This window comes from Macaca nemestrina, chromosome 3, assembly GCF_043159975.1.
Source record: "Macaca nemestrina isolate mMacNem1 chromosome 3, mMacNem.hap1, whole genome shotgun sequence".
NCBI classification, from domain to species: domain Eukaryota; kingdom Metazoa; phylum Chordata; class Mammalia; order Primates; family Cercopithecidae; genus Macaca; species Macaca nemestrina.
The window spans coordinates 87,332,854-87,353,599 of NC_092127.1; the positions used below are offsets into that span (position 1 = coordinate 87,332,854).

A 20,746-nucleotide genomic window follows, 5' to 3' on the forward strand; every position below is an offset into this window, starting at 1 on the left:
TAATGAAAGGGGAATGTTCTGATAAAGAAACTAGAAATGCAAGAAAGAGGAGGACATGGAACAAGAGCACGAGCAGAAAAAAATTGAAAATATGGTGGGCCTGAGTAGTGAACAGGAAAATGCTAATAAAAATAAAGATGAGACATCTTTTTCCACTTATCAGATTGGCAGGGGATAAAAAGTTTCACAGCATCAAGTGCTTTCAGGGTGGTAGGTCCTCTAATATACTATTAGTAAGGATGCAAATTAATACAATATTTTGAAATAGTGTAATTAAATGTTAACATTTAAAATTTACATATTATTTCACTGAGCAGCTTTCCTTTTATAAGTCTATTCTCATTAGAGAGATATATGTTTAAGGGTGTTTACACAGTATAACAGTATATTCTGTTCATCTGTGAGAGAAAAAATACATTTTGCTGCAACTACAATATTAGAATGCTGTGTAGTCATTAAAAGGAAACTTCTGGATCTGTTGGTGCTAAGCTTGAAAGATTATAAAATAATATCAAATGAAACCATAAATAGCACCATCATAAGTTTTCTTTAAAATATGTGTGTATGTTAGAGTATGTATAACTCGTAGACATACGGTTATGCAAACATGAGGAAACTAAAAAGCTACATTCCAAACTCTTGCCGTAATTACTCTGGTTGGGTAGCATTTAGCTTTTTGCCTCTTTTAAAAAAAAAAACTCTTTATTGAATTATGATTGACATATTAAAAGCTGTATATATTTAATGTATGCAACTTGATGAGTTTGGAGAGAACTACGCACCTGTGGAGCCATCATAACAGTCTATGCCATAAACCTAGCTATCACCTCCAAAAGTTTCTCCTGCTCTCTCGTACTATTATTATTTCTGTGTTGGCCTTTTGCTTATCATTTTATTAAAATGTTGTGTAATTATGGGTGGTTTCCCCCTTATGTTTGTGGAGAGATGTTATTCATTTTCAAGCGTAAATGATGTTTGGATAGAAATGTAATATGCTAGTGGAAAAGAGGAAGCAATGGACAGTTTAGAAGTACAGTCATGCACTACATAACAGCATTTTGGTCAACAACATACTGCATAAACAATGGTGGCCCCATAAGATTATAATGAGGTTGGAAAATTCCTATTGCCTAATGATATCATAGGCATCCTAATGTTACAGCACAAGGCATTACACACATGTTCCTGGTGATGCTTATGTAAACAAACCTACTGTATAAAAATATAGCACATATATTTATGTATAATACAAAATTCTTGATAGTGATAATAAATGGCTATGTTACTGGTTTATGTATCGAATATACTATACATTTATCATTATTTTAGAGCATAATCCTTCTACTTATATATCTTTTTTAAAAGCTAACTGTAAAACAACCTCAGGCAGGTCCTACAGGAGGCATCCAGAAGAAGAAATTGTTACCACAGAAGATGACAGCTCCATGCAAGTTCTTGCCCCTGAAGACCTTGCAGTGAGATAAGATGTGGAGGTGGAAAACAGTGATACTGATGATCCTGACCCTGTGTAGGCCTAGGCTAATGTGTGTTGGTGCCTTAGTTTTTAACAAAAAAAAGTGTTAAAGGAAAAAAATTGAAATAGAAAAAAAGTTTGTAGAATACGGATATAAATCATTTTCGTTTATGTTTTAAATTAAATGTTACTACAAAAGAGTCAAAAAGATTAAAAAATTTAAACTAATAAATTACAAAATTTATAGTAAGCTCAGTAAGCTAAAGCTAATTTATTATTGAAGAAAAATAGTGTTATACATTTAACGTAGTCTAAGTATATAGTAATTATAAAGTCTACAGGAGAGTACGGTAACGTCCTAGGCCTTCGTATTCAGTCACCACTCACTCACTGACACTCAGAGCAACTTCCAGTCCTGCAAGCTCCATTCGAGGTAAGTGCCCTGTGCATGTGTACCACAATTTTTTTTAGCATTTATACTGTATTTTACTGTACCTTTTCTATGTTTAGATACACAAAGACTATTGTGTTACAATTGTCTACAATATTCAGTACAGAAATTTGCTGTATAGGTTTGTGGCCTAGGAGCAATAAGCTGTACCATATAGCCTTGGTTAGTAGTAGGTTATTCCATCTAGGTTTGTGGAAGTACACTCTATGATGTTCTCAAGATATATAAATCACCTAAGGTTACATTTCTCAGAACATATCCTTACCACTAAGGGATGCATGACAGTAGCAGTAACAATTGTAAAAACTATTTGGATGATAGATCCAAAATTTACTATCAAATTCTCCAGGCCAGATGTGTTTTAGAACTCAGATTTTTTCAATTTTATAAAGATAGCAGAGTGTGCTTACCTCAGTGGCTTACGTGAAGTTTAAGTAGTCAAATATATCCGTATTTCTGCACGAATAGTGTCTGACTATTTATGCTTAGTGAGATAAATAAGGATGAAAAATAGACACATCAGTTTAGTTTTGCTCCAAAACCATTTTTTTTTGAAAATTATTTTAGTTTTCAGTTTTTCAGTTTTAGAATTTTGAAAAAGGAAGGAAATTTTTCTAAATAAAAGGCAGTGTAATGACCATATTACATGAAAGAAAGAAGGCAAGACATAGTCTGAGTGAAAAATAACAGAAAAAGGGAAGGGCAAGGAAAAAAGGAGGAGAGAAGAGGAAAGAGGAAAAGGAGTGAGAAAGATGAACAGTGAAGAAAAAGAAAGTGGACAGGGAGGAGAGGAAGAGGAGTTTAATACAAAGGTGAGCCCTTGTGTATGATGCCATTATTCTTTGAAAGTAAATGGTGATCCTCAATTGAGAAATAGCTCTCATAAATGTGGAATAATCTGGTAGAATCCTGCAAAATGCACTAGAAACACCAGAAATTAAAGGTAGGTATAACCACTAGGATGTCTATAGTGGTGTATATGTGGAATTACCAGAAACTAAACTAAGGTGGTGGCATTGGAAGTTGATAGAAAATTGTGAATTTATAGAAATTCAATATATGCTTCAAGATATTGTATTAAAGTAATATTGCTATGTTGCATAGCAATTTTGATTTATAATGAAGCTAATAATATTTTCTGATCTTTCCATGGCTGTATTTCAATATGGCAGTTTCACATCTTTAATTAGCCTCTGAGCTGAAGACGACTCGGCAGAAACTTGCGCAGGAGGTCTGTGGGCAAACCACACACACCTATGCATCCCAGAGGATGCTACTTACAGATGGTCAATTTCCTCCACAAATGTAATTATGTCAATCATCAGTGAATTAAGCCCAGAGATTTTTTCTTCCCCCACAAAAACCTTTCTCCTGAAGTAACTTGCTCAGGAACACACAGTAAGTACAAGATCCGTTAATTGAAACTTCAGCTCTTGGTTTAGTTGACCCCTTTCACCAAGGACAACCCTTTTGTCCTAAATGGGAATATGAATGATGGGAAAAGCTCTCTAACATACCTCACTGAGTTCTAAGAGTTCTTTTTAAAAAATTCCCTTTCTCAGTATTTTATTTTGTCTTGGCATGTAATCTGACCTTTTTGACAAGATCTCTTCTGAGTCAACAGTATAAAAGCAAATCAATACTATGCAGCTATCATTGACTTAGAAGTCACTGGCCAAAGATATGGAAGATTACTGCATGTAGAGATAGGCACCTAGTATTCATAAGGGTAACTGAGCATAAAATATGAGCTACACACATAAAAGAAAGAAAATAAACAGAGCTGACACTTTAGTACAATGTCTCCAAACTCAGTTTTTGGCTCAATATTGGTTAGAGAGGTGACTTGGTATTTAAGAGTGTTTTGGAAAAAGATTAGAGGCTGATTAAACAATTCAAATGGAAATGGCAATGCAGACAACACTTCATGTATTACTCACTCTTTTATAGTCTAAGTATTTTCAGATTCCTAGAACATTCTGTAATTTTTTGTGTCCTGCAGTGCAGAAAATCTGAAAAACATTTACAGAATCATGGTTACAGATAAAGTTTGCATTCAATCCTACAAATATTATTTTGTTAGTTTAAGCCAATCTTTTAAGAACCATATATTTTAGTTTGGTATTTTTCTTTTGTTTCAAGTTTTGAGTAAACAAATGTATTACACACATAAGAGATGACTAGACAGAAGTCATTATGCTTTAGTTGTGCCTTGAGACAATTCCACCATTCAGACTCCTGCCTATTTAATTCCACAGGGGGTCCTAAAAACCTATTAACCTATTCCTGCTTGACATGCTCTCTTTCAAAATCTTATAAAGAGTGAAGTAGAGAAAAAAAATAACCACTTTGCTGAGAATTTAAATTGTGCTGTAATTTAGACTGAAGGCTCAAGGCTTTGTTTTCTCTTCAAGCTTTTCCTATGCCTTTGTCAGGGAATGGCACCACAGTGTGTCATATTCACAGTCATGGTAACAAAGGCATCTTAAAGGTCTTTCTAAAGAGATAATTAGTATGAACTCTAGTTGCAAGTTACAAAACCAACTTGAGAATGCTTTAGTTTAAAAGAAAGTGGAAATGTGTAACAAAATAGAAGGGTCTCATGAAAACTTATTACAGAAATGGCCAAAAATGTGAATAGGAAATTCGTTAGACACTTTTTTTGTCTCTGGGTTTCTCTAAACATTTTTGTCTTTTCCTTCCTGCAAATCTTTTTCTTTTCTGGTTTCTCATTCCATGTGACAGAGGATGATCAAGTCATAATTCCCAAGTTTATGGCATCTCTCAGAGCAATACTGAACTAGAGTTTCGTAGTTTGAAGTCAAAATCTATTGGCCAGAATTTCACCAGCCTGGTTTTGGTCAGGTATCTGCCCATCATTCAATCAACTACGGTCAGAGAAGAATTAATATCAGAAACTCACCACTAACGATGGAAAGTGAGGGAGAAAAAGCCCACTTAGAACATTTTTCAATATGTACTCGAGGATGTGTTGACTAAAGCATCTTCCTAGAAATTTCACAGGCAAGCACATCCTCCTTCCTGTACATGTAATTTGGATGCCTTTACCTAATGTTGTAGGCAGACATCTAAGATGGATCCCAATGATTCCCATCTCCTGCTGTTCATGACCTTGTATAATCTTTCTTTTTGAGTGTAAGCTGAATTTAGTAATTGTTTCTAACCCATAGACTACAACAAAGGTAATGGAATGATGTTTCCGTAATTAGATTACAAAAGATTGTGACTTTCATCTTGCCAAGAGATTCTCTCTATCTTCTTGGTTTGCATGTTTCGATATAGCAAGTTGCCATATTATTAGCAAGTCCCAGATTCATAACCCACAAAAGTATGTGATAAGAAATGTTTGTTAAGTTGCTAAGTTTTAGGGCAACTTGTTATGTAGCAATAGATAACTAACGTAGAAACTAATGTAGATAACATGATCATGATTTACCATTTTCATATACTACTACAACTGTGCTCATCCTCAACTTTGTAAGGCAATTATCTAAAGTCATGAGCTGATTCATCCAAAAGAATTATCTTTAAGCCCCTTTGCTACCAGCTTATAAATTCTGGGTGACATCTATTCTTCCTCTTATTTGATCTTTACTTAGTCCAAGGTGACTTCTCTCTAAATAATAACTCATTTAACAAATATGTTTTGAGAACCTATTACTTGCCAAGCATTATTCTAAGCATCTGGGGTATATACTAGTGGATTAAAAAAACAACAACAAAGATCTTGGCCATTATGGACTTACATTCTGGCATAGAGAAATGGAGAAAAAATGAGACATAATAAATGTGCATTTCATTAAGTCCAAGATGAATTTTTTTCATATTTTAACATCTATAGAATCTAGGTTTATCTCTACATTGATGGAATATCATGGTTTCATAGGCAGTTTTTCTTCTGCCTTAGTTGTACATAAAATAAAAATATGTCTTAAAATTGTTGATTCTTAGATCTGCTAAAATACTACAAATAAATTATATAGTATATTAAAGTCATTAATGGTACAAAAAAAGTTGAGTAAGGTAAGGGGATGAAGGCTGAAGACAGAAGGGGCAACTTGTAGTGGTGATTTGGGTCTTTTTAAATAAGGATTACCCTTACTTTTTAAAAAACTGACATGTGAGCAAAGCCTTGAAGATGTGCAGGAGTAGACAAACAGATACCTGGGGAAGATAATTCAGCCAGTTAGAGCAGCTAGGGGAAAGGCACTCAGGCAAAAACCCATTTGGCATTTTCGAGACAGCAACAAACTCAACACTGTAGCTGGAGAACATTAAAGAAGAAAGAGAGAAAGGGAAGAAGGTGGAGAAGTAATGGGAAGCCAATAACATGGGGCCTGATAGGTGGATGTAAGGACTTTGGATATAGCCAGAAAAGCCACTAAGGGATTTGAGAAGAAGAGGAGTGAGAAGATCTGACTTAAATTTTAAAAGAAGCACTGTGGCCATTGTGCTATGATTAGGCTAGACTCGAGCAAGGTATCTCCTGTTATTTTACAATTTGCACTGAAAACTAAAAATGTTGTAAACTGAGTTCCTCTTTCTTTTGGTTATCTCATGCCAATGTTGCTCGGAAATTTTAAGTTATGTTTCCTATTCATAGTTGATGTAACTACACCTACATTTTTACTTTGATTATATATGGTTTATTGAAAATGAATTAAAGATATTGAGCTTTTATCTTTTTATTATTTTACTGAAGACTTACTGGATGTGAAGGTTAAAACCCAGTATGTTTTCTTTCCTGAGCATATTTTATTGTGAATCAAAGAGTTATGTAACGTATTTATGTAACATGAATTGCATATTGTAACCAGCTTCTCTTTGGTTGCACACTATCTATACACAGTATTATTCATCAATTGTTCTACATGGAAGTATACAATTTAATGAGTTCATTCTTCTTAGAGTCTGATCTTTATTTCTGCCCCCATACTTCTCATGATTCTTACAACTGAACTCATATATCACCATTTATATGCTTAGCACTCATCAAACAATCTCCTAAATCCAGATTCACGTTTCACGTGCCCACTAAGGATCTCCACCAGTAAGTTTCACATGAACCACAAACACACTTCATTTAGAACTAAATTTAGCAACTTCCACTCCCAATTCTCTTCCATTCTTATTCCTAAATACAACCTCTTCTCCCTCCCTAATTCCAATTCACCAGGTCACTTAATAGATCCTAGTAATGAATGACTCTGTACACTGCTATAAAAAAATACATGTACATTTCTGTGTATAATTTGTATTGATATTTATTTACATGTATTTACATGTATGTATGTATATCTTTCTTTCCATCTTCACTATTATTACTTAGTTTAGATCATCAATTTTCCTTCAGTAGATAAACTTAAGTGCTCTCTCAAAGAGATCTTGATTCCCAGCTCTCCCTCATGTCTATTTAAAAAAAACAAAACAAATTTTTGGCCTGTTTCCTCATCTGCAAAATAGGGATAAAATAGCAACTTTATAGAGATTTTTCTGAAAGCAACTTTCATTGTGTTTTGCAACTAGTAAGAGCTCAACAAATAGTTGCATAATAATTATTAATTATATTTTAAATAAAAGTAGATTTGAAGCAATTGCCTTTGTATTATAGGATTTTTTAACTTTATAAAATACTTGTATCACTTTTTTAGTCAAAATTTAAAGTGATCTTTTAGAAATTCCAATTAAATCATTACTTGCCTTCATTTTTAATAAAATTAAGTTCTTAATCAGCAAAAAGAATAGTTGACTAGTAAAATACTTGCTTCCTTAAATAATCATCACATTAAGCATTCTCCTTTTAATTTTTATCACAATAATTTTCTCTTCTGCAAATATAACTATTAACATATGTTAAAAATGGTCAGCCGCTTGATAAAACATTAAATAGTAAGTATCGATCACACAGTCTCTGCTATCCTATGTGGATACTGTTGAATATATTGGTATTTTCTATCCTTTAAGTTTTTCTCTGGAATTACTTTGGGCACTGGAGCTGACATAAGGAGTAGTAGTCCTCATATTTGTGGTACATTGAGCTAAAGAAACAGAGAATACCATCCAGGGGTCAGTATAGTGTAGTGGCTAAAAGTTTACACTCCTGAGTAACCCTAGGTTAAACATCACGGCTTTACCATTTACCAGCAGGGTCACCCCAGGCAAGTTAATCAACCCCTGTGCCTGTGATGACATAATCTAATCATAAAACTGTAGTGAATAGTAAATGAAATAACTCTCTTAAAACCCTTAGAACAGTGCCTTTATAAACAGTCAACAAATGTTAAATAGTAACACGGAGAACATTAACCTAATGAATACTGTGATTTAAAATATATATATACATGGTATTCTAATGTGTTCATCTCAGTGTTTATCAAAATTGCTTCATTATCCTTTTTCAACAATACCTTAAACATGCCAAGTAAATGTTGTTCCTCGGATTAAATATGTAAATGTTGCTGTGTTAAAAAAATGACATTTGGAGTCCAGAAAGACTGGATAACAAATCCTAGAATGACTACTTATACTTGGACCTCTTGGCAAGTTGAACTTTTCTTCTTATCTGTTGAAACGTATTAAATAAAATAATCCACAGAACTGATGTGAATTTTAAGTGGTAAAATATGTACAACTTCTTGGCACACAGCTTACTACATAGTATTCATTAGTCAATGTTCTTTTCCTTCCGTCTTTTCATTCTTCATTCACTCTTCATGAGGTATTCAAGGAATAATGATAATCACCTTGCCAGAATGGAGTGAAAGGGATTCAAGCATTTAATAAATTAGACTACCTTCCAGGGTCCCTTCCAACTTCGACATACTGTGAACCTATGCTTCTAATTCCAGAAGTAAGTAGGTGGAAGAGTGATCCACAGTCCCCCACACCAGATGCTAGCCAGTGCTAGAGATTTTATGCAAACTTAGCCTATGGTAAAACAAAGTTGATGGCAGAAGATTTTGATAACCACTAATTGGTATCTTGCTGATCACATCTTGTACTCCAGTAGTCCTTAGGGGAGAGAGATTGAGGATCTTCCTGCTTCTTGCCCTGAGGATAATCATGGTTAGATGCCAAGAACATTTTGTTGACCAAAGTACTATACCTATAACGAAGCCTGTGTGAAGACAATTGTTTCTGGCTCTCTGAATGCTCTCCTCTCCAGCAGGGTAGAGCTTCAGTGCCTTACAAAGAAGTCACACCTGAGACAAGTCCTAGCATCTGTCCCAGCTCCTTTGCATTTCTTTGCGGTTCTCTCTTGCTACCAGTATTTTTTCTTTCTAGGCCAGCTTTTCCTCACAGTTGGAATGTGAAGAGTTGAGATTCAGAGTGAGCTTAAAAGAAATACAAAGTACTCCACGTGAAAAAAAAATTGGATTTAGGTAAAAAGCATCTCTACCAAAGCAAAAAGGGGTTTCCACATGGTCCAGAATAGCTTTTGGGAAACTTAATTGGGACTTAGGGTAATGCCCCACCTAACAATGAAGCATCGTGTTACTCTTGTCTTTTTTGTGTGTGTACATAATAGTTTGAGACTGCACAACGTGGTACGTGGCTAGCCAAGGATAGAAACCCAATATTCTGTTATTCTGTATCTCACGTCCTGTGTTCCTCTCTCTCTAGATTTTCAATATACTTCTACTGAGGAAAAGACATTTCAGGAGTTATGTAACCTTCTCCACTAATGACGATATTGAGAATTGTGCTGTCTTGCTTCCTCAATACAGGAAATTGAAATCAGAAATATGACAATGGAGGAAATAATAATCAAATTTCAGAATTCTTTGGTTTCATTCTACTGCTAGATTTGCATTCTCCTGAACCTGTTCGGATGTCAGCTCTGCGGTGAGATATCAGTCTAACACAAGGCTTTAGAGAACAGATGCAAAAGAGATTAAATTTTGCCTTAAAACAACTTTCCATTTGCATTTGGTGATTGAACAGGGGAGGATTAAACAGTGGTATCAGCCTGTGTAATACCCATTTGGTTTCTCTTGAGATTTCCATTTGTTCCCTCTAGTGCAATACTATCTTTACTGCTTCAATAAATGGTTAATCTCATTGTCTATTAGGGTGAATCCTGTTTGGAGCACACTATAATACATTTGCCAATGATGATAATGCTTAAATAAAGCAAACACTAGCTTTTGTCATTACAAAGCCCTCCAATGAACTGATTAATTTCAGAATCGCATTATGTGGATTCTCTCTATTCTATATAGGTACAGATTTATTTTGATACGTCATGGTCCACATATTCTCTGAAAACTTAGTGGAAGTATTTTAGTTGTCCAAATTCCTATATAGAAAACTGGAGTAGAAATAACATAAAATAGGCTCTATGACTGATCATTATTTTATAACCAAAGCCCTGAAAACTTCAACTGAAGTATAGGAGTAATTGAAGGAGAACAAGTAAATGTGCCCCATGAATAATACCATTTATTGAAAATAAATGTAAATAGAGTTTATGATTATAATAAAATTATACTACAACTAAGTTGATAGTGTGCATGTTAAATAATCCAGTATCCTCACTCTGCTTTCAGCAGGCCAACCTTGAAATTGTCACTTGTTACTATTGACCCTCATTGTCTTTATCTGTAAACTGAGTAAGAGGCTTAGTTGATCCACAAGGTCCCTTTTAGATCTGGAAGTATGATTCTCAATACACATGTTCTATTATAATTAGATTCAAAGTATAAAAGTTATTATAAATATCTATATTTAATATTATTTTTGTATAACTACTCTAGATTAAAGTTTTTTTCTAGCATCTGCAGTTACTTTGAACATTAGTAATTAATTATTATTACCATCCTTATATTGACATTCTGTGATAGTAAAATGCAAAAGCGTAGCCATAGTGAAATAGCTCCAACTCCTGCCAATTTGCCCCGATTCACCCCTCCTAGGAAGTTGTATGTGCTGTTTCACTCTTCAGGATCTTTCTGACCATGGCCCCTCAATTCTCTACCCCCTTTTCTTGCTAGCTTTAACTGATGCTACATGACTCATATCAAGTCAGCTCCCATAGCTCTCTGAATTTACTCCTATAGTTGTATAAGACATTGTAAATACCTATTTATGTGTCTGTCTTCCATTATATTGTCAATTTTATGGGGGGGGGAGGGTTGGACCAAATTTTCTTTTTTGTGCTTATAACTGCCAATGTCAGCACAGTACCTGAAGCAAGGTCCTAGTGAGTAAATGCTGCTAGATATCTGGCACAGAAAAATGAGAAAAAAAGAAAAGAGAGTAAGTAGGTGCATATAAGGGCATACGGATTTAAAGAGACAATAGAAAGTCAAGGCCCAGTCAAAAACTCTGAGACTAGATGCTAACATATATTCCTGCGTATCCATCAGCTCTTGGGAAAGGGATCATAAACAGTCACATATGAGGTTTATCATTCCTTGGGAAGTAGTTTCTGGGTCAGGAGCAGGGAGGGGCTCAGAGAACATTACTCGCCCCGTACAGTTTCCTAAGAAACCAAGGCAAAAATGGCAGGGTGCGGTGGCTCACGCCTGAAATCCCTTTGGGAGGCCAAGGTGGGTGGATCTCCTCAGGTCAGGAGTTCAAGACCAGCCTAATCAATATGGTGATGCCCCATCTCTACTAAAAATACAAAAAAATTAGCCAGGCGTGGTGGCGTGTGCCTGTAATCCCAGCAACTCAGGAGGCTGAGACAGGAGAATTGCTTGAACCCAGGAGGCGGAGGTTGCAGTGAGCAGAGGTCGCACCATTGCACGCCAGCCTGGGCAAGGAGCAGGACTCTGTCTCAAAAAAAAAAAAAAAAAAAAAAAGAAAAGAAAGAAAAAAGAAACCAAGGCAAAAACAATTAGGGTGGATTTTCCCACAAACTACCCAAATACTTGGATGTTTGAGTTTCTGAGAAAAAGGAAAGCAGCAGAAAGGAAGAAATATTTACTTGAGTGGCTACAGTTTGCTAGCTTCTGAAAACTTATTTTCAGAAGTATTACCTTTTTTAAATGGAGATAAACTATTTCCTCATCATCTCACTGATAAAGGGGTGTGAAAGGATCAGTGACAAAGCAGCTAGTGAAGTTTTTCTGGTCCTGAAAAGTAAACATTTAAATTAAGGCAAATACCTTGGGGGGAATTGTATTGTATAGTGTGAAGGTATGAGGACCAAGGTGTAAATGTTCCTGTTTTATTAGGGGGAAATGGATTGGCAGAAGGTAATCAGAAGAGGGTGGGTGGGTGTGCCACAGATGAGTCAAAGCAGGAAGAAAGTAGATAAATATCAACTCCTTCACAGTTTTAACAGGAACCTGCTGGTTTGTCTAAATAGTCATCTGTGCAAAAACAAATAGATGCTGTGAGCAAAAATATCCCCCCTGCCTGACTGGTCATGCAAGCCTATTAACAGGAATAATAAAGGAAGGGAGGTGTGATGAAGATAGCAGAATGGGGCTTTGGCTTTGCAAGTAGCCACCTGCCCGTGGTGAACAGCTACTCCTATTTAGTGATAACTGAAGAAGGCTGATCTCATTTGTTTTTAATCCTGTCTGCCTCTGGCTATTTGAGGCAGATACATTAAAAATCTGGGCTGCTAAAGGCTGAAAATAGTGATTTGTTTCATGAGAAGACACCACAGTCAACAACTATCTATTCTTTTCAGGTGTTTGATATATCTTATTAGATGTATCAAGTATTCTCCTAAGGATTTGACAGAAATAGCATTGTTACCATCTGGTCAGTTAACTGAACTAATTTAAAACAAAGCATGGTAAATTTTAAATTAATGAGTGTAGTATATAAATATGCAAATATATAATTACATAGCATTTTCATAATCATTTATCATTTCCTAAAATTTAGTAATAGGAAGCATGTATTTATAGGGAAGACTATTCTGGTCTTATGCCAAAGAATGGGTTACCTTTATGGAGTATAATTTTTTGAGACAGACTATATTGTAAAATAAAACGTAAATAATATTGCAAAGCTTAAATCTTTATAGGCTCATTCAGTAATCCAGTGTTAAATATGGGTTCCCCAGCGAGATTTTAGGAATCTCACCAGCGAGTGTCTCAGTTGACCATTGATATTTCATAAACAATGTGTATATTTAAAGTTCGTGCTCAGGGAAGTTATTATTTTCCTCAGCTTCTTCTGGAACTAAGGCCCAATTTTCTGAATCACAGAGAAGAAAAAAGAAAAATATTAGGCAAAGAAATCTGGCTGTGATTCTTTAAAACCTATCTCATAGTGGACTCTATGTGCTAAATAAAACTGATATACAGTAAAAGTAGTTTCCTTGGCAACAATAGCTACCAAATTAATTTTCAAACTTGGAAAACTGTGCATTTTACACTGTAGTTATCAGTGGTACCAGTAACACAATCAAGAATAAAACAATGAAGGAAATAAAGGAAGACTCAAGCCCCTAAATGTGGACAGTTTGGTTAAGGTGGAGCAAACTGGAAGTAGAATAATAGGTCATATGTTACCAAAAAAAAGCTAAAATGGGGAAGAAATTAGTCATTTTGTTTGGCCCAAGGGAATAGGGCCAGATATGAAATTCAGAAAAGAAAACATAGACTGTCAGGACAAATATCTCAAAGAGACAAAAAGTGAGTTAGTAGTTAGGTTACTAATTCCAGAACACTCTTGAAAAGAAGTCAGGCAAAATTCCATCCTCCAGCACAATGGAAAAGTGATTCATTACAAAACTTTAGAGGCATTATTAGACCAAGCTTTACTATTCCCAAAAACATTTGAAGATTTACTTTCTTCCAGCTTCAACCTGTTACAATTTCTTGGCTCATATGATTTGTAATTTTTTATAGAAAAGATTGAAAAATGCAACTGTAACAGAATTCATAGGCTCTCTCTAAAAGGAAAGAAAATAATGAGCTGAGTTTTCATTCTTAAAAACAAAATAAATAGGCTTGTGAAGATGTTTAAAAGTATATTTTCTGGGTTTATTAAAGTGCTAAAGAGCTTAGTTACCGTTAATAGGATCTCCTCTGAGTTAAACAGGGCTCTAGCATCCTGTTTGGAAACATGGCTGGGCCAGATGTGGCTTTAAGCGGAAATTGCAGGTTAAGCATCTCCATAAATCCTTACGTACCTCTGAGAATGTCTCAGGAGTCACAGGGCCACTTACTCCAGTTAAGAGTGTCTTCATTTATACTAAATGCCTGATTAAACTATAGACATAGAGTCCCAAGGCAGGTCTCTACATACTCTCAGGGAAGAGGGAAAATCTGTTTCTATGCACCTTTAGTTCAATAGTCTCTAACTTCCCAATAAATATAGAAATACGATTGCCGATAACAGGAACTATCACCTACAGACTGAGTTACAATAACAGCTTTTGTGTTTCAAGTGCTTGCAGTATATTTTCTTCAATCTTCCTAACAATGCTATTTGCCCAGATCTGTCAATCAGAAAACTGACTGCAGCTCAGGACAGCTCCTCTCTGTTTCTCTCTTCTTTGTGTTGCCTAAGCTTAAACAGAGAGAGATTAAACCAGGACTCATACTCAGCTACACATATCTCTAGTCTTCTACTTCTAAAGTTTATTCCCTGGTATTTAAGGTGTTTCGCAATCTGATCCCAATGCTTATTTTTTATTCTTTCTTTTCTTATTGATTGACTGAATATGATGGAGAATCATTAATGATATCCAGTTTTTGACTTGGGCAACTGGCAAGTGTTTCCATTCACTGAGATGGGAAAAATAGAGAAATAGTGATTACATGAATGATTCTGGAACTCAGTGAAGTTATCATCTGGAGGTAAAGGGTTGAGAATAACTAACAAATAGATAATAGTAGAAATGGTGAAAGAAGATATTTCCTCTATGGCCTTTGGCCCAGGAAGAGCTCCAAAACACATTAAATTTCCAAGGAATGGTAAAGGAAGAAGAGCTACAAGGGAAACACAGAAGGTGTCCAGATAAGAAGAATGAAAATCCAAAAAGAAACTTGCTCCAGAAATAAGGAAAAAGAGCATTTCCAAAGAAGAAAAAAGTAAAAAAATAAAACACACAACAACATGATAGTAATAAGAATAGTAGCAACAGACTGAGTGCCATGGCTCATGGCTATAATCCCAGTATTTTGAGTAGCTGAGGCAGGAGGATTGCTTGAGCCCAGGAGTTCTAGAACAGTCTAGGAAACATGGTGATACCCCATCTCTATAAAAACATTTAAAAAATTTAGCTGGGCATGGTGATGCACACCTGTAGTCCAAACTCCTCTGGAGGCTAAGGCGGGAGGATCACTTGAGCCCTGGAGTTCAAGGTTGCAGTAAGCTATGATCATTCCACTACACTCCAGCCTGGGTGACAAGAGCGAGACCCTATCTCAAAAATAACAAAAAAGGGCAGTAGTAGTGAGTGTCAATTGAAAACAAAGTGCATACTATTTGAAGCTCACACAGACCCTGTGAATTCAGTTCTATTATTATCCCCATGATAAGATGAGAATAATGGTACCTAACTCACAGAATTGTTGTTAGTTTCTATTGCAAATGCAACCATTCCTATAAGAATGATTCCAGTAGAATGGGGTAGAAACCAGGTTGCAGCGAACTGAGAAGTATAACAGAGGAGAGGAGTTGGTTAAGGCAGAAAGTAGAAGTATTCAGGGTAGTTTTAGGATTCAGGACATCAGTTCACCGCAAAAGAGGGACTTATGAAGGGAAAGACTTGGAGGAGAAAGGAAAGCAGGTTGGGGCAAACCAGGAAGGAGAACTGCAGAAGACAAAGGGCCTGAGAGAGGGGCAGTGATGGACAAATAAGGGTGCTCCAAGGATAAAGATGTGAGATATAGTGGTTTTTTTTTTTTTGGTTTTTTTTTTGTTTTTTTTTTTTTTTGAGACGGAGTCTCGCTCTGCCGCCCAGGCTGGAGTGCAGTGGCCGGATCTCAGCTCACTGCAAGCTCCGCCTCCCGGGTTCACGCCATTCTCCTGCCTCAGCCTCCCCGAGTAGCTGGGACTACAGGCGCCGCCACCTCGCCCGGCTAGTTTTTTGTATTTTTTAAAGTAGAGACGGGGTTTCACCGTGTCAGCCAGGATGGTCTCGATCTCCTGACCTCGTGATCCGCCCGTCTCGGCCTCCCAAAGTGCTGGGATTACAGGCTTGAGCCACCGCGCCCGGCCGAGATATAGTGTTTTAAGAACAACAATGGGTTATCAAAAACATTAGTTCCAAGTTGGAATGAGGGTTGAGGACCACCCTGGGTCACTTTACCTTTTGAGAAAGTCCCAGAACTGATAAGCCAGTCAGGATGGGATCAGCTCACTTCATCTGCAGAACTCTCCTCACTTATTGGAAAAAGTACATGAATGAATTATGGTTTACCTTCACTGCCTTTCTGGGCCGGAAGTGCAGTGTTGTGAATTAAAACATGTCACTTACACACTTAGGTCTCCAGTTTTTTGTCTTCAGAAAAATAGATAGAACCTTGCAACCTGTAGGCAGAAATAACTTTTACTATTGTTGTTTAGATGCTATCCATGGGTCCACTGGCTCCCTATGGCCTGGTTAAACTTAGCTTGCCTTCTAATTCGTTGGTCTTCCTTCCATGGAAAGGTCAAAAGCTTGGCTTGTGATTTTTGTGAGTTCTCAGTCACTAACTTCCTCATGGTTCTAACTCATATTTTTGAGTGGGTGGAGACATGATGCCTCAGATCACCAACATTAGAGTAAGTGCAGGATCTATGTCTTAATCCTAAAACTTCAGGATTTTGTGAATTTAGTAACCTGATTCAGCAAGTGAGGGAAGGACCAAGGCATCATGTAGACGTTCCTCATTTTCTATCTTACTAGCTCCACTCCCACATTTCGCAATTTTTCCCTTCTTTCTTCTAGTATAACAAGCAAATCATTCACCTGAACTCAAGCAAAAGAGTTTAGCTCATGTTAAAAGCCTGGCAGTTCAGCTTCTACCCCTGAGACAGGCTTAGTAAAGCATATTCTCAATGATGTTGTGATTTCAACAATATTCTCTTATATTTTCCACTGGTAAAATATTTTTTCTCCATCTTCACAAGATGTTAACAATCAAATATTTAGAAGATTAAATTGTATTCAAACACAATTCTACCTTTATAAATTCTAGATCTCCTCACATTCTCCATGAATCTCAATAATCTTTATCAATATTAACCACATCCACCCTCACAAAGGACTTACCTTCTGCACCTAATACTATTCTTCCTATATCTCTAGGATGAGCCTGTCTTAACACCTTGACAAAGCCCATTCAACAGACTAGTTGACTGAATCAGCTCTCAGTTACTAAATAGGAAGGTCAATTTTTGGCTCACCTAAGGAGGAAAGAAAGGATATTATTTCAGCTACAGTGCCAGAGTGGAAAATCCTGAGGGTTGAAAGTACACCTAAAAATACTGGTATTCCAGGGTAAACAAGCCAAAAAGAAATAGTGATTGAAGGCACTGGTCATAAATTGAATTAGCCTTAAAGAGCTCTTACGACTGACCTTGTCCCTGATAAATACAATATCCTGGTTCTATTAAAACAAAATAAAAATAGAAAATTGAGAAAATGCAGAATTGGTAATAAATTATTCACCGGGCTTGCTTTCCAATTCTGATCAGAACAATATTCCAACCAAACAAAAGATTAATTCAATCTCTTTCTACTTTCATTTTATTTAACAACATAGGCCAATTCTTACTTTCATAATTATAGACTCTAATGTTTATGTAGTAATTTCTAAGTCAAAAAGTTCTGATATACACTACTTTGTTAAAAACAATTGCATGAATGCTAAGTATACAGAGAAAGAAACTGAATTTCAGAGAGAGTAGAAATGTGTCTGTGGTTTTGGAGATGGTTAAGAAGCACACTGGGTCTAAAACGCCTTCTAAACGTAAATCACTTTTCTATTTGTTATTAATTGAAAAATAATAACTATATATGATGAAGTAATTTTTCTCAGGAGAATGTACATTTTCACTACCATATGTATTTACCAACCAGGATCAGGCTTAAAGAAATGTAAGTTTAAAACTGGTATAGAAATAAAGATTCTGTCTATTAATATTCAGTCTTTAAAGCCATGGAAATGAATCATGGAAAACTGTGCCCAAAAAAAGTGGGAGGGTAAAAAAAATAACATCCCAAGTACCAGAACCTTACTCCAGAGAAATTGAGACTGAGTCTATTTTTAAACAATGAACCTTCTACTTATGAGCCTGAGGAACTCCATAACCACAGTGAGAAAGTCTGGAAATGTATTTTATGATGAATTATTTTTTAATTTTGACAAAACGAATGCCCATATTGGTAAATTTTATACGTGGAATAATCAAAATATAATAATAAGATAAAGAAGGCAATGAGTTAGTTATATACCGACCACGTGTTAGAACTTATGTTTTAAATTAGTATCTCATTTAATTTTTGTGATGTACATGGGAGAAGGATTATTCCCTTACCTCCTTCTGCAGGTAAGAGAACTGTGGATCCTAGCACACACCCTCTGGCATATATTCCAGCTTGCATAGTATTTTAAAACAGATCTTCTAACTACTCATTTAATCACTGAACCCTGCTTCCATTGTGTAGAAGAAAAGAGACAACTCAGCATGCCTATAGAAGATGTTGGTAAGCTTCAGAATGCCAGGTGTAGTACGCCAACAGATAAAGAATTTGGCTACTTGCACTAAAAACCCTCCTGCTTATTCTTCACTGGAAAATCACTGTCTGAAAACTCTGAGTCAATTACAGGCTTGCTGACTTGTAGCATGGACATTTATTATGGTCAATAAGTTGACAGGAAGATTTAAGATGCCTGACCAAACAAAAATCACACTGTAATTACTATGTGTTCAATACTTCAATTTAGAAATAAAATTGAAAATGAAAAGCCACTATTAAAATATGAACCATAATTTTTGGTATACAACATATACAGATACATGAAAGGAATTAAATGGAAAATAAATCCCAGAATTTCCAACAGAAGAAAAAGAGATAGACACCAAAAACCACCATCATTCATGTGTTTGGGCTGCCTAAACTGGGCATTGATGCCTGCCTGAGAGAGCAAGTGCAGTACTGAAGGAGAGGATCTATAATAGTTTAATCATCGTGTCACCCTGGAGAAATGTAGCAAGAATCTTAGGCTCTCCCACAAGGCAGAGGACTAGCCAGGTTTGCACCTTTGGTAGCAATTTCATAGCTGCAGCTATTTGTCTTTGAGAGATAAGATCTTTTCTCATATATCTTGGTATTGCGACTAACTAGTACTTGGCATACATAGGGCTCAAGCACTTATTCAATTGAGTAATACATTGCTCAAGGGCAGGGATCACTCCTCTTTTTGATTACTATAACACTCAGAACAGTGCCTTATACTTAGTAGGCAACCAACAAATATTTGTTGAATTAAACTGAAGCACTAGATTTTACTACAATTTTGTATTTCCTACTTCTTTTCTCTCCTCACAGCATGGAATCAGAACTCCAACTAATATGAAGCCCCAATCATTCTACTCTTTCAATGTTATCTCTTTAAGGACTATTAATATTTTCTTCACTGATTTGTATTAGTTTTTACAAATAGACTGTTAACTGAATCAAATCTGCTCCCAATGAGGTCTTAGGGTTTCTCCTAAGGGTAGCTATGTCCTTAGAGATTCGTATGAGGTTAAAGATCATTTATTCATTTCAACGGAGATCCATTTAATAAAGAATTTACCATATCATGTTAATACTGAAGGTGTTACATGTAATGACCCCCGCCACACACATGCTAATACACACATACAGAATTTTTCTCCAAATTGCCACATGTGCCTCCCTTACCCACATCATAATTACATATTATGTATCATTATATAATATATATGATATAATATGCCATTCTTGTGTCTCAGCAGAGCATCGTAATGTATGACAAAATAAATGGTTAAATAAAGGAAACATAACATATGTGAAATGAGACACATAACTGTAAAAGCCAAAGCATTATTTGTTCTGCACGAAAGTGAAAAAATCTCAATATTTTGCCAACATAGAAACTGAAAGTAATTCGGAGTGCTATCTTTTATTAGTAAGTGTGCTTAGTTAAAAAATCGAAATTGACTAGGAAGTGGAATTTATTGACAGAATAGGCTTCAAAAGTCATCTGCATGGCTAGAGAAGCAGATTTGAAGAATAGGTGGCAGATCGAGGGGAGGCCACAATAGTAGGAAACAATAGCTGACTTCCAACAACAGGAACCAAGTTGTCCTGTTGTTTGTCACTGGAAGTTCCAGCCGGCACTGTACTACCCCTGCAAATAAATCTCTCCCAGCAAGACGCTGAGGGTGAAGAAGTTCCCAGCATGAACAAGAGAATCAAATGCCAAGCACGCAAACAAGCAAAACATAAAACAAATAAAACAAAGTGAATAAAAATGTCTGCCCCACCTGTACATAGTTACAAAATCATATTGTTTCCCACACACGCCCTCCACAATTTCATTTGAGGTTTGTTCTAATGTTAACTCTAGGCTGGAAAGAATATGATATATAGTGACAGATCAGAATAATTAAATTCAATAAATAATTGTTGTGCTTAACAAAGAATATTCGCATAAAAATACTTAATCCATATGCTTAAAACTTATCTCAGAATAAAATATCACAATATAGCAAAAAGCAAACAGAATGAACTAGATTTCAACTTGCTTTAATAAGCACTCTAAAAAATAAACTAATTGTATCTGAAATTTGGTGCATTTTAAGACTTGTATAACGCCTCAGTATAAAATACATTATCTCATTTGTTCTCAATTTGTCTACATTTATCA

At 35.8% G+C, this 20,746-nt stretch overlaps 1 long non-coding RNA gene across 1 annotated transcript in view; it reads right to left on the reverse strand.

Moving 5' to 3' along the window:
* Positions 1 to 3,909: 3,909 nt before the first annotated feature.
* Positions 3,910 to 20,746, reverse strand: part of LOC105486350 (uncharacterized) — a 32,148-nt gene continuing 15,311 nt past the window's right edge. Inside the window, exon 3 of the long non-coding RNA XR_011620560.1 lies at positions 3,910 to 3,937. This is a non-coding gene — a long non-coding RNA (uncharacterized lncRNA). The remainder of the gene's footprint in view (positions 3,938 to 20,746) is intronic.